Here is a 15,877-nt window from a genome sequence, read left to right on the forward strand (position 1 = left end):
GTCGTTAACATGCAGATAGGGCATAGCTCACATATGAGAGAGGCTCTCACTCTCTCTCTCTCTCGCTCTCTCTCTGAATAGAACTACAGGCTCTCTATGAATAGAACTACGGATCCATCGATGCTTCACTGTTGAGATGCACTTTGTTGTCACTCTATCACAGCCAGTTCGCAGTAGACGAGCACAGATACACATCACAGATACACAGTCATCAGGGGAGGCTGGTGGAGGTAGACATCAGGAGGACGGGCTCGTTGTATAACGCATGAAATGGAATGATGAACCAAACAATGTGTGAATGGCATTCCTCATCCATTCCATGCATCACAACGAGCCCACCCTCCCGTGTCTCGGTCCAACCACCTCCCCTGATACATCATTGACACCAAGGGTTTGGGTCACATTGGTGTTTCGAAGGTAGATACCAAACAACGCACAAAGCACGTAAACAAAGTGTTCCCGTTGCAGTGCTAGGATGTCCTCCAGACAGGGTGACAGCACGGCGATCATCCGTCACATCTTTAGTAGGTTAGCTGGGTGTCAGGGGGATAAGAACAATGTCAATTGTGCCGTGAAGCAATCAGGTCGAGTCCTGGAGCGATTTACTCTGAACCACCCGAGGGACGGAAGGGCCAGCAGGGACACTGAGGTCCATAGCATCAATGGTGAGGTAATCGGAAGGTCTGTGTGTGTGTGTGTGTGTGTGTGTGTGTGTGTGTGTGTGTGTGTGTGTGTGTGTGACCCTTCCTAATTATCGTGTGTTGGCAGCGCTAGTAAGTTTGTGTGTGTGTGTGTGTGTGTGTGTGTGCGTGCGTGCGTGTGTGCGTGCGTGCGTGCGTGTGAGGTTTTTGATGTCACTTGCTCCTCTTCTACTCTCCTCTATCCTTTCACAAAGAGCAGAGAACCAGCTCAGGAATGTGTGTGTCAACTTAACCTCACTTCCCCAACATAATACTAACCCCCTGAGCTCTGTAAACTGGGCAGATCTGATCTGACACGGCAGGGCTGACTAAACAATGTTCAAGTGACAAACACACACACACACACACACACACACACACACACACACACACACACACCTACAGTATACCTATACAACTACCCCTACACACCCACACCTTGACCCCCCCGCCCCCTCCCCCACACAAACACACACACACACACACACACACACACACACACACACACACACAGACACACACTCCCCCCTCTTACTTCCTTGACAAAGGTCACTCCTAAACATGTAATAAATACAGTGAGTATTCATCCATCTCACTTGAAGAATCTCATTCAGTCGCCAGTGGAAATTATCCATGTTTCTTTCTTGTGTGAGTTAGGGTATAGTCTACTACGGGGGCCAAGCATTCTACAAGACCCCATGAATCATATGACTTATAGGTCACCAGTCCAAGCAGATCAAGAATGACTCGCACAGTAACTGAATGGGAAGCTGCTTCATGGAAAACATGTTTTTGCGGCTCCTGGTGTTTTTCCTGAGGGCTTAACTCTCAACGGAGTCAGAATAAGGACACAGATTTCCCGGTTTTCAAGGAAAATTTTGAGATAGCATTATTTCCCCTGCGGGCCCTTCTCCACGCTTTCCATTCAAATAATTTCACATTTTTCATGTGTACCAACAAGTCATAATGTTATTTTTCGCAAACCACTGCATTTTTTCCACCGACCGAACGCCACTTTATACGGTTACCTGCATGTTTCATTTCAGCACAATGAGAGTCTTTCATTTGAAGCTGAAAAGCACTTGCTGACAGTGAAAAAGAGGTTAATACTTCCTCAAACATACCAAAATATCGGCTGACAAAACAGTTCGAGGCGGTACCCAGGTGTGTTCTACCGGGACGGGACTTCATTCACCAACATACAAACGTGCACAGACACTTTTAATCTCTCTCTCTCACACGCACATAAGCACACACGCACACACACACACACACCCACACAGTAGCCCGGCTCCAATCACAAATCCAAATCCCACCAGATGACTGCATAGTTTCCACTTTCCCACCAAAAAAAATGACAGACAAAAAAAAAAAGGCGACGAATGTCTTCCATAAATATGCTCAAGACAAATACATGCTGTTTATTCATAGCTCCTTGGCTGCTATAATTACTGTCCACTCTGCGCTAGAGGGAATGAGGTAGAGTGGGAGGGTGACCTTCTGGCCCTTTGGAGTCAAGAGATTGGCAGACGGCCTTGGAGAGAGCGTGTCTTTGCGAGGGCTGCTGTCCAGGGCCTCGTGAGGGCCCAGTGGTATGCATCTGGGGTGTCTGGCTCCGGGGCTTGGAGAGCCAGGGCGGAGCGGGGGGGACCGGAGGACACGCGGGACCACTTCTGCAGCGGAGGAACGAGACCAAAGATCTAAACTCCCGGGACACACATCAAAACGGGAGACAAAATTGCGTGCAAACGCGTGCATACCACAGCGTCCGCACGCACACACACACACACTCACTCACATGTGGACTTACACACAGACACGCACGCACACACACAAACACACACACACACACACACATACACACACACACACACACACTGGAGCAGCATGGAGGATGCGGGGGAAGGGTCCCTACTAACACAGACAAAAGCATGCAAAGACAGGACAAACAATCTGCCTGCCGCCTCACAGTAAACAATTTAGATTTCAGTTTAGTTTTTCCACTATTTTTGCTGGATTAGAATGATGCGATACAAACATATGGTAAGACGACCTGTGTGTTAGAGTCACTGGTGGCATCCGGAGTTGAATTGGTACATCCTGCCTGTTGTAGTCTGTGTAAACCATATCATTGCTATCCAAATGTTAACATATAACATATGTATGTATATAAATACATGATTTCCAATCATTGCGTAACTTTGAGAGCATGAGGAAACTCAGAGCAACATTATGCTGGACAAGAGTGGCCGACTGGGTTTCTAAGTTTGACTGAATGGGATTTGAAGTCGTCTTAAGGCCACATTAGCACCCTGTGCTAAAGCCTACGCCCTATCATTTCGGTGCTAGCACTAGTCCTCAGGTCTCAGATGAGGTTACGGATAATGTGGAGCATTAGTGGAGGCAGAATTCAGAGGACGGGCTCATTGTAACGCATGGAATGGAATGAGAAAGAAGAAAATGGTATCAAACACACATGGTTTGATATCATCCCTCATTCCATACCATGCATCACAATGAGCCCGTCCTCTGATTCCAACCTCCGCTAGCCTCCCCAGGTCAGCCTCGTTCACAGAACGACTCCTATAAGAGTGTATCTTGCAACATAGTGATCCCCATGGCACAGTAGCCTGCAGCACTCTTCCAAGATGGCTGACCAAGTGCTGGGCCCAACCAGCTACATATGCCCCCCCATAGCAACTACAGTATGCCCCCCAGGCCTGAGAACCTCAACTGAGGCCTTCAGAGACTGACCGTGTGCTCTTTTCCACCATTCCCAGCTTATTTATGGCATGCAACTTTTTGTCATATTTTTCCATAGTGTAATTTCTCTATAAATAGGAGCACAAGGCTAGGGGTTGGAGGGGTTAGAGAGGGTTGATGGGGGACAGTATCTGTCATGGACACTGATCATACCCCTCCCTCTCTCCCTCTCCCTCTCTCTCTCCAAATATTTGAGCTTTGACAAATATAGTGTAATCTTGGGGCGATGGGAACTCATTCGATACCGTCTTTATTCTAAATCCACCTCGAGAAAAAAACTAGTTTCCAGTTAAGCCATTTTGACCCATTTTTCCATTGACATGGACGGCCACTTCTCTCCTCTGTAGTCACTACACATGGCCTATTTTTAGAGCCTTAGAGTCGCAAATATTTAGACTACCATCAAACCACTCAAATAATGAGATTATGTATTATTACAGTCCTGTTGTTTGGATTGTGTCGCTGCGTTATCAGGAGACAGTTGTTGTTTGTACCCTAATCAGTCTCTTCTGTGTGTGTGTCTGTGTGTGTGTGTGTGTGTGTGTGTGTGTGTTTTTTCAGAGATTTTCAGTGAGAGGAAACATAGTCAATATTTGGCATATGTGTCATTGCATATATATCGACATGATGATTAATGTTAATTTCGGATTAAACAGACATGCTGAGTGTGACAGAAATTGCCTGAAAACTCAGTGGTATATGTGCAGTGTCCAGCTAACGTTATTTTAACAGAATTCAAATTGATTGTATCAGTAAGCTTCTTACCATGAACACACTGATGCTATCACCAGGCTACCACATTATCCTATCCAACCTCAAATCCAACTATACTTATCTGTCGAGGATAAGCCTCAATCATTCACTTACACCGAAGGAATGACTGAGGGACGGACTGACTGACGGACTGACGGACTGACTTGCTGAATCAGTCCTGGGAAACAGGCTACACTAAAGACACAAGCATTTGACCGACATTGACAGAAGGGACCGGACCTCAAACAGAACACCACAATAACACATTCTAATCTCCTGGGGCCAGACCAGACAAAACATTCTACTCTCTAGCTGTCAAGTCTGGCACACAAGATTAACTACACATTAACTACACGCAAAGTGTTTCAATCCATCTGCTATCTAAAACGTTTCAATTACCGTCCCCAGACATAACATAACCACTCAAGGCGATGCCAAAAGCGCAATTCAGCTTTCCTTCCAAATATGCAGACGATCAATAGAACTCAATTATGATCATTCAAAATACACAATCAATCAATCTACTCTGAACTCCAGCCAGGAGTTAGGAGGATAGGCTCTGGTTCCTCACCCGGTTTCTTCCCATCTCTGGAATTCCTCCTCATCTGTGTGCCTTTGCTTACTCTCTACGGGTTTAAAGGAACACTTCAACAGTTTTTTTTACCTCAAAGTCGTTGTCCTTATAAACCTTATAAACCTTATAAACCTTATAAACGTGTGGGCATATGAAAACGGCTTCTAAATACGACTTTCTCACATATTTGTACAAAATATTGTATATTTGCTAGCTTATTTAGACAACAAAGATCCCTTATAACTTCATGAGTCATGGTGCCATCAGTGAAATCTTTACTTTTACTTTACTTTTAAGGGTTAATTTTAAGCAAAATCTGACAAATATTGAATATCCATCAATGGAAACAACCTTGTTTGCCATAGAAATCAACTTTGATAGATGTAAACTCCATAAATGAATGAAAACAACCTTCTTTGCCATAGAAACCAACTTTGATTGATTGATATTCTATGCATGGAAACATTATTTGCCTGCGTCTGACTGACTCCACAGTACTAGGCCTCTTACCATTGGTTTGGCTGCTGTTTATTGTTTGCCCAGCAACACTGGCATCACACATGATATGGAGTCATCTGGGTAACCCAGTCCAGGGAGGGGTTAAGACCACCGTCATTATGGGGCCTTGGGGGGTCTTTGTTGCTATTGGGCGGTGCGTGGCATTACACTCCCAGAAGCACACACACTAAACTGGCATTGATGTTGAGGCTGGCTGCAATTGTTGTCTGGTTAGAAGTCAGAACATCCAGTGAGGAGATTCCAACGTCTCCCAGTCATAGCAATGAAGCATTGATGGGGAATGTTGTGAGGGGAAATTAATGGACAGTTGGAGCTGGGTTTGTTTGACAAACTGTTGAGTTGGTGAGCAAGGAAATGGTAGAAATGGTACCATAGAAATGGTAATCGGGGCAGTTGAGGTAATAATTACCTCAACTGCCCCGATTACCATTTCTATGGTACCATTTCTACCATTTCCTTGCTCAATGGTGGATAGAGGCCTAAGAGTCTTAAACGTTCACCGGTCTTGTATAACTGTACATTCTTTGCATTAAGTTGCCATCTATGGTCATCTCCGAACAGTCTGGTATTCATTGATATTCCCACTGTAGTTTATATTGTGTGTTCAATAACTGTCTCACACTTCCTGTTTCAAGAAAGCATTATCAAACACAATCCATATTCGTCTGTCCAATCAGAATTCCACATCACACCATGAAATGTAGCCAACATAAATGCCTTTAATTAAACCAAAACATTGCCTCTGATGAAAGTGATCTAATTACTGACTTTCAATGACATCCGCCTGGTTCGCTGAGCTCACAGTGACTCCCTAGCATCTTTATCGCATGGATGTGCTCCTCCCCTCGTTTCCCAGACTCTGGCGGAAGGATAAGCTAACGCAGCCCTTTCACAGTCTATAGACTGTCCTTGGAAACGTCCTTGGATGGAGCCCACCTGCGGCAACTCCCCCTGTCTGAGTGACTTCATGTAGTATACATCACTGTCTGAGTCTGTATAGTTTGCTTTCAGAAAAATGGGAGGCTCGTCCTCACCAGACTTCCGATCACAAGTCCAACTCACTATCCACTAGACCACCACTACCCCCCACTACTTACCAGTGATGGATAGGTCAAACGGAAACTCCCATTGAGACTGGGTATCTTTCTCAATGGGTACTGTAGCTCGATTCATTAAATACAATCTCATTCCAGGACTTTTTTTTCCATTGTAATGGCTTTGAGTCTTCTATTCAGCATTTCAAACAAAATCTTGGGACAACACTACTGTAATACACTCCGAAATGCATTAGATACATTTGTGAGTAAATAGTGGGAAAGCCTCATACAAGCAGTTAAGATCAACATAAAATAACTTTGTAATCATGGAAGCTGAGGGAGGTTTCATAGTAGCAACCTGAATGGGGGGCACTGCTCTTAAAGAGTGATACAGACAGAGAGCAATGCAATGTAATGCCTGGAAACATGCACATTCTTGGCTCTTACGGTTCACAGCTTTATAACTCATAATTAATACCTCAATAAAAACAATTAGCCGTGGCTGAAATCCTTAAAGCTAGAAAGAGCTAAGTACCAATAAAAAAGCTCTCATGCCCTGTATGCTAAGCTGTGGGAATGTTGCTGTTCGGCGCAAAAAAACAACCTAGCCAGAACATCTCACATGTTGTCTGGCCTTTTTACCATGGTTAGGAGAATAGCTCATGTGCAGAGAATCCCAAACCTGCAGCATTGAGATCCACAGGCAATGTCTGGGGGGTCAGAGACAGAACCTGGAAGCCCTGCAACTTGAAGTGAGAGTGAGTTTGATAGTTCATTATTCTTTCACAAAAGTTTTAGTGGGAAAATAAACAGCCTAATGTTGTTAAAATCGTACTCAGTTTGAGAAATGTTCCTCGGACTGATTGTAAAGCAGACTCTTTTGGCCCTTCGAAGTGCCCGTCGTTGTGGGTTTGGGGTGTTTTTTCCTCCCCAAATGGAGGACAGACAGTGAGCCTGGTGTTATCAATGAAGCCGGCCCCAGGCTTTCCAAAAAGTGCAGCTTGGATGGCGTCCATGTCAGGGCATTAGGCCTGGGGGGTTTGTGTCGTTTGTAATTTACAACACCGAGGGAAATGGGCAAGAGGACAATATGGAAGGAGAGGGAGAGTGGGGGAGGGTGGAGGAGAGGGGGGAGGAGAGGGGGAAGTTGCAAAAATCCCAAAGCAAGTGGCTCTAGTACCAAATCTGAGTGTGTTACACAGGCTAAAAGCATCAGGGCTGAGTTTCTTTCTGCTGCCTCGCAGGGAGCTGCTAGTGACTGACTCTGCCTCTTCTCTGACTGCTCAACTGTAAAGTGAAAGTCAAAAAGTAGACAGCTGGCTCTCATGGGGGGAAAAACTATGTTTGGTACTTTTGTCTGCCTCAGTTTGGGAAGAGTTTGTCTGCAGCATATTCTTATTTTGATCACTGCAGTTTGAAAAGACATCAAACCAAGTGAAGATCACAAAACCAACTGATACCAATGTAAAAAGAGAATATTCAATTACAAATGTTTTTGTGTTCGTGGCTGATATTGATGGAAAAGTCAGAATGTAGGCTATGTATTTAAATGTATCATTTCACACAGGCAATGATAGTACATGATAATAACCATCATTAAAAGCATCATCCCCATCATCATTATCATCATCATCTTGATACATTTATAATAGCTGCAATTTCCTTCATATCATCACGATGACGTCGTAAAGCGTAACACCCTATAATGATAATGATGATATCTTCAAATCATAACCACACTCAAAACAAACACATGACTATGCTTTTCCTCCCAAGAGTCAAATTGAGGGGCCTACTCCAAGGCTAAAATGCGTTTTGGGAGGAAAGCAAAAAGAACAACCCTGCAGTCGATTAGGTCACAAACAGACACAAACACTTATACAACGCAATCATAAATGTTTCTGAGGTTCCTGCTTCCCATAGTATAACTGACTGTGGCAAAAAGTGAGCGAAGCCGACCATATTAACTGTAATATATCTAATAGACACAATGAGAGACAAAATCCAATGGGAGTTTTGAATACTGCAACTAGTTTACATGACCCAAATGCAGACTGTTTACTAAAACTGGTAGAATAATTACCGTTTTATCAAAAACGGTACACAAGGTACAATAAAACCTCATGCAGTCGAGTATTCTGAGTATTTTTTTGCTCTACCCAGCACTACTAAGCAAATCGGGGCCCTAGTCTAGCCACTAACCTAGCCAATTCACCTAGCCTAGCCACTAACCCAGCCACTCCACCTATAGCCTAGCCAATTCACCTAGCCTAGCTACTAACCCAGCCACTCCACCTATAGCCTAGCTACTAACCTAGCCTAGCCACTCCACCTAGCCTAGCCACTAACCCAGCCACTCCACCTATAGCCTAGCCACTAACCTAGCCTAGCCACTAACCTAGCCTAGCCACTAACCTAGCCTAGCCTAGCCACTAACCCAGCCACTCCACCTATAGCCTAGCCACTAACCTAGCCTAGCCACTCCACCTAGCCTAGCCACTAACCCAGCCACTCCACCTATAGCCTAGCCACTAACCTAGCCTAGCCACTCCACCTAGCCTAGCCACTAACCCAGCCACTCCACCTATAGCCTAGCCACTAACCTAGCCACTAAACTAGTCATTCCATCTAGCCTAGCCACTAAACTAACCACTCCACCTAGCCTAGCCACTAACATAGCCACTAAACTAATCGGTCCACCTAGCCTAGCCACTAAACTAACCACTCCACCTAGCCTAGCCACTAACCTAACCACTCCACCTAGCCTAGCCACTAATCCAGCCACTCCACCTATAGCCTAGCCACTAACCTAACCACTCCACCTAGCCTAGCCACTCCACCTAGCCTAGCCACTAGCCTAGCCTTATATGACCAAGTGCAGAAGATACTACTACTAATAGATGGGAGCAAGAACTCTGCCTCACTATAACACCTAGGAGACACCTCATTATAACACCTAGGAGACACCTCACTATAACACCTAGGAGACACCTCACTATAACACCTAGGAGACACCTCACTATAACACCTAGGAGACACCTCACTATAACACCTAGGAGACACCTCACTATAACACCTAGGAGACACCTCACTATAACACCTAGGAGACACCTCACTATAACACCTAGGAGACACCTCACTATAACACCTAGGAGACACCTCACTATAACACCTAGGAGACACCTCATTATAACACCTAGGAGACACCTCACTATAACACCTAGGAGACACCTCATTATAACACCTAGGAGACACCTCACTATAACACCTAGGAGACACCTCACTATAACACCTAGGAGACACCTCACTATAACACCTAGGAGACACCTCACTATAACACCTAGGAGACACCTCACTATAACACCTAGGAGACACCTCATTATAACACCTAGGAGACACCTCACTATAACACCTAGGAGACACCTCATTATAACACCTAGGAGACACCTCACTATAACACCTAGGAGACACCTCACTATAACACCTAGGAGACACCTCACTATAACAGCTAGGAGACACCTCACTATAACAGCTAGGAGACACCTCATTATAACACCTAGGAGACACCTCACTATAACACCTAGGAGACACCTCACTATAACACCTACGAGACACCTCACTATAACACCTAGGAGACACCTCACTATAACACCTAGGAGACACCTCACTATAACACCTAGGAGACACCTCATTATAACAGCTAGGAGACACCTCATTATAACACCTAGGAGACACCTCATTATAACAGCTAGGAGACACCTCACTATAACACCTAGGAGACACCTCACTATAACACCTAGGAGACACCTCATTATAACAGCTAGGAGACACCTCACTATAACAGCTAGGAGACACCTCATTATAACAGCTAGGAGACACCTCATTATAACACCTAGGAGACACCTCATTATAACACCTAGGAGACACCTCACTATAACACCTAGGAGACACCTCATTATAACAGCTAGGAGACACCTCACTATAACACCTAGGAGACACCTCACTATAACACCTAGGAGACACCTCATTATAACACCTAGGAGACACCTCACTATAACACCTAGGAGACACCTCACTATAACAGCTAGGAGACACCTCACTATAACACCTAGGAGACACCTCACTATAACACCTAGGAGACACCTCACTATAACACCTAGGAGACACCTCACTATAACACCTAGGAGACACCTCACTATAACACCTAGGAGACACCTCACTATAACACCTAGGAGACACCTCACTATAACAGCTAGGAGACACCTCATTATAACACCTAGGAGACACCTCACTATAACACCTAGGAGACACCTCACTATAACACCTAGGAGACACCTCACTATAACACCTAGGAGACACCTCACTATAACACCTAGGAGACACCTCACTATAACACCTAGGAGACACCTCATTATAACACCTAGGAGACACCTCACTATAACACCTAGGAGACACCTCACTATAACAGCTAGGAGACACCTCATTATAACAGCTAGGAGACACCTCACTATAACAGCTAGGAGACACCTCACTATAACACCTAGGAGACACCTCATTATAACACCTAGGAGACACCTCACTATAACACCTAGGAGACACCTCACTATAACAGCTAGGAGACAACTCATTATAACACCTAGGAGACACCTCACTATAACACCTAGGAGACACCTCACTATAACACCTAGGAGACACCTCACTATAACACCTAGGAGACACCTCCTTATAACAGCTAGGAGACAACTCATTATAACACCTAGGAGACACCTCACTATAACAGCTAGGAGACACCTCACTATAACACCTAGGAGACACCTCACTATAACACCTAGGAGACACCTCACTATAACAGCTAGGAGACACCTCACTATAACACCTAGGAGACACCTCACTATAACACCTAGGAGACACCTCCTTATAACAGCTAGGAGACAACTCATTATAACACCTAGGAGACACCTCACTATAACAGCTAGGAGACACCTCACTATAACACCTAGGAGACACCTCACTATAACACCTAGGAGACACCTCATTATAACAGCTAGGAGACACATCACTATAACAGCTAGGAGACACCTCACTATAACACCTAGGAGACACCTCACTATAACAGCTAGGAGACACCTCACTATAACACCTAGGAGACACCTCACTATAACACCTAGGAGACACCTCACTATAACACCTAGGAGACACCTCATTATAACAGCTAGGAGACACCTCACTATAACAGCTAGGAGACACCTCACTATAACACCTAGGAGACACCTCACTATAACAGCTAGGAGACACCTCACTATAACACCTAGGAGACACCTCACTATAACACCTAGGAGACACCTCATTATAACACCTAGGAGACACCCCATTATAACACCTAGGAGACACCTCATTATAACACCTAGGAGACACCTCACTATAACAGCTAGGAGACACCTCATTATAACACCTAGGAGACACCTCATTATAACAGCTAGGAGACACCTCACTATAACACCTAGGAGACACCTCATTATAACACCTAGGAGACACCGCACTATAACACCTAGGAGACACCTCATTATAACACCTAGGAGACACCTCACTATAACACCTAGGAGACACCTCACTATAACACCTAGGAGACACCTCATTATAACAGCTAGGAGACACCTCATTATAACACCTAGGAGACACCGCACTATAACACCTAGGAGACACCTCATTATAACACCTAGGAGACACCTCACTATAACACCTAGGAGACACCTCACTATAACACCTAGGAGGTCAATACGACACCCCGCCATAGTCCTAACAGACCTGGACTACGTGGATGACATCAGCCTGCTCTCCAACCACTTAGAGCAAGCACAGGAGCTCCTGTGCAGAGTGGAGACAGAGTGTGCCATGGTTGGCCTTCGGCTAAATGCCAAGAAAACCGAGGTAATCACCTATAACATCCTCCCGGACCATCCACCTCTAACAACAACAGGAGGCATTGCTCTGAAGGAAGTCAAAGACTTCAAATACCTGGGCTCATGGGTCAACTCGTCCGAGCAAGACCTTAAACTGAGGAACCTCATGCATGGAGGGCCCTGAACGGCATGGCCACGACAAATCAAACTCAGCTTCTTCTAAGCAACGGTAGAGTCCGTTCTCCTATACAGCTGTGAATGCTGGACCTTGAAGCCTATCCTGCAGAAGTCCCTAGATGGGTGCTACACCAGAATGCTGGGTGCAGTACTTAACACCGACAAGAGCGAGCATATTACCAACAAGCATCTGCGGGGGTCACCAAGGACAAGCGAGAAAATAGCAGTCAGGAGAATGAGGCTGGCACGTCACTGCCAGAGACACCGGGAGCTGCCAGCCAGCAAACTGGTTCTGTGGGAGCCAGCACACGGGCATCAATCATGAGGGCGTCTCACACTAACATACGTGGACGTACTCAAGAAAGATGCAGAAGTGGAAAGTACCGGCGAGCTAGCCAGATGTATGGAGGATCAGGATGACTGGAGGCGCTGATGGAGGGCTCGTCCGAGGACGACCTAGTAGTAGATACATAAAAGTAGTATAGGCTTCGCTAACAGGGACATGAACTGGTTGAAAAGGGAAAACAAAGCTTCTGTAGACCAAATAGTCTGAGTGGCACATAAAACAAGGTTAAGACAGACGTAAGACTGCTAAAGTTTGCAAACAGCAGTGTCAGGTGCAACAGGGAATACCACTACAACCAGTAATAGTCACACATACTGCTTATGCTTATCCATTGGATAGGGCCAGGAGTTCTTTCTGTCTAGGTTACCTGATCAGGAAAAAGTCCAGGGCCAAGTTATATCATAAAATTAAGGCCCAGTTTTTTTTTGCCTTCTTATTATATTCGTGTTCATACACATAACTCGAAAGCCTGAAATAGTAGTAAACCAGGTTGTATTGGGTAGAAGCAGGTAACTTGGATATCACTGCCCTTATACTGCCCTTACAACTACCGGTAATACTATGCTGCCTGTTTAAGCCTTTAACCAGATTACAATGAAAAATTATGAAAACACAAAATTGATCTCTGTTTTTGGAAGTTGCTTTGGAGGTTGCGGAGAGAGTATTGCTAATTGGTTAATGTTGTATTAGCCTATTATGTAACAAAGCCTAACTATTTTCTTTACTCGTGGCACAATGTTCCGAGCATTTTGTTCTAAAAGCAGGTTGCTTGCCTCCACCTCAGTCACAACATTGCTCTAACAACACACACTTCTGGGAAAACCATGGCCAGACAAAAATGACTGGAATTCACCGGCCTTGTAAGACAAAATAGGGCTTACTAGATGGAAGGATGTGAATCACAGCAAATTCCATGATGTAGCCTATAAGCCTAGTGGAAATGTCCCAAAGCCATTATGATATTACCAGAATATTGAGCCTTTTCTGTTTCATTCTTGCTACTCTTTTTAAAGATTTGTAAAAGTAGTTCTGCAGCGCTTGAGAAGTCTCTACCGCCGCATTATAGTAAAAAAGAGTCCATGGCGTCTTACTGAATCTGAATAAAGATATTTGTCCTGCGTGCTGTGATGACCACTTCATGAAAGCAAAGCTGTTAACTCAGATAAGAAGACTTTGATTAAAAATGTGCTTTTGAAGATTTAGATCTGTGAAACCTGATATCTGATATCCCTCTCACACCACAGCTACAGGACCAACAGCAACCCTATTCTTAATTCATAAAGGCTGACTCTCCTTTCTTTCTTTTCTTTTTGGCCCACCACCCCAACACTCTTTGGAGTTCTTTAAATAACTAGATTATCTAATAACTTAACATAGCATGAATAGATAAAATACTAATAAAAAAAACATGTCAGTCCATGTACAGTAACGTCCTCCTACTTTCCATATTCACCATAGAGTCTATCAATGATTAATTCACAAAGCCTGTCTCATAAGGCAATCACACATGCTTCTTGGCACCCTGAAATAAGCATTCCATTGATAGATCAGCATCAAACGACACAGAAAGAAAACTTCCCTTTGAGGATTGGACAAGAAGGAACAGGTCACTGAGTGTTAGGATCAAAAGCTGTTCTAAACATAGAAAGCAACAGGGTTGCTGAATTACAATGAGCCTTCTACCTCAACCTGCCTCCATTGACAGACAAACGTCATAGCAAAAGAGTGTAGAGTTCAGTCACACACAGCAGACTTGCTTCAGTTTGTCTTCACTATAGTTGCAGATAGGATACAAAGGCTCCACCATATAGTTTGTACTTCGTATAGATTATGAAATTGAACAGAAAAAAGGAAGCCGCTGTGAGTCTCCTAGTTCAGTGGTACTTCTCAGTTCCTAGAAGTTCTTGCTGAGAGGAGAATTAGAGACGCCAACACATTTTGTTTGTTTTCTCTTGCAGCTTTTGCTTCTTGCTACAGCATACACAGCTGGCCTGCCAAGTAGGATAAATTCGGAGAATCAAGCTTCTTTGACTGTTGCCAGATTTTCTGGCTTGATGGTGCTAACGATTATGCTGTATGGGTTGACCATCACGACTAGTACAGTGGTACATATTGTATAATGACATATTAGATAACTGTTGACATCAGGGGAGACTGGTGGAGATAGATCACACATTTCTCATTCCGTTCCATGCATTACTATGAGCCTGTCCTCTGATTTCTGCCTCCAACAGCCTCCCCTGATTGGCCTAGATCAGTGGTTCTCAACCTTTTTTGGGCCAGCGCCCCCCTGTCCATTATCCAGGCCTCTTACCGCCCCCAGGCCCCCCCATCAAAAAAAGTAGGCTTATTTTCTTCCCTAAATATTAATGTTGACTAATATTCTGTGTTATATAATTTAAAAAGCATGTCACTGAATGCCAAATAATAGATTGGATTTAACTGGGCACTGGGCAGTTGGAATATCATTATCATTAGTTTACCAGAGAACAGAAAAGCCATGTGAATGTGAATAAAAATGCTGTTTCTGAGTGTTAAACAAACTCAGACAACATCAGAGAATACAAACAGACTGCTACGGAAGAGCAGCAATTTCACACATGTCCGATGCAGAACAAACAGTAGGCTGCAGAACTGTACATTACAACTAACATTGTTAGTTTTTTTAAGTGTGCTGGTGTTGCATTTCTCCAAATTGCTGTTTTATGATGCTAATATTTATTCATTTTTGATTGGACTTTGGGGGGGGGGGTGGTGTCACAATATGGCGGCAAACGCTAGGGGGCTATTATTTAAATATTTTATTTAGTATTCTATGGTATTATTTTCATAAACTGACCACTTCGAATTTCTCATATCAAAACATATCAAAACATAACAAAGTTCCAAAAGTTCAGAGCTCTGCGCTCTGGGAGCGCTCAGAAATGGGCGCTCTGACTGAAAACACGGTTTTGTCCGAGCGAACTGACCGTTCGTGCAATTACGAACGTACCCGTAATAACACTGATGACAGTTATCAATACAAAAGACGCTGCAGCTGATGCGTTCGTTTCCAGGACATCACAAGAGGAGCAACATATCACAAAAAAGCGATCGTATATTTTAGTTTGCAAACACATCGCAATGCT

General features: G+C 44.2%; 1 protein-coding gene across 1 annotated transcript in view; it reads right to left on the minus strand.

Annotated features, from left to right (window-relative positions):
* cnnm2b (cyclin and CBS domain divalent metal cation transport mediator 2b) overlaps positions 1–15,877 on the minus strand; it is a gene marked incomplete at its 3' end in the record, with an annotated part of 34,353 nt that overhangs the window by 8,321 nt on the left and 10,155 nt on the right.

This window comes from Nansenia antarctica (assembly GCF_963989245.1).
Source record: "Nansenia antarctica genome assembly, chromosome: 2".
Classification (NCBI taxonomy): Eukaryota; Metazoa; Chordata; class Actinopteri; order Argentiniformes; family Microstomatidae; genus Nansenia; species Nansenia antarctica.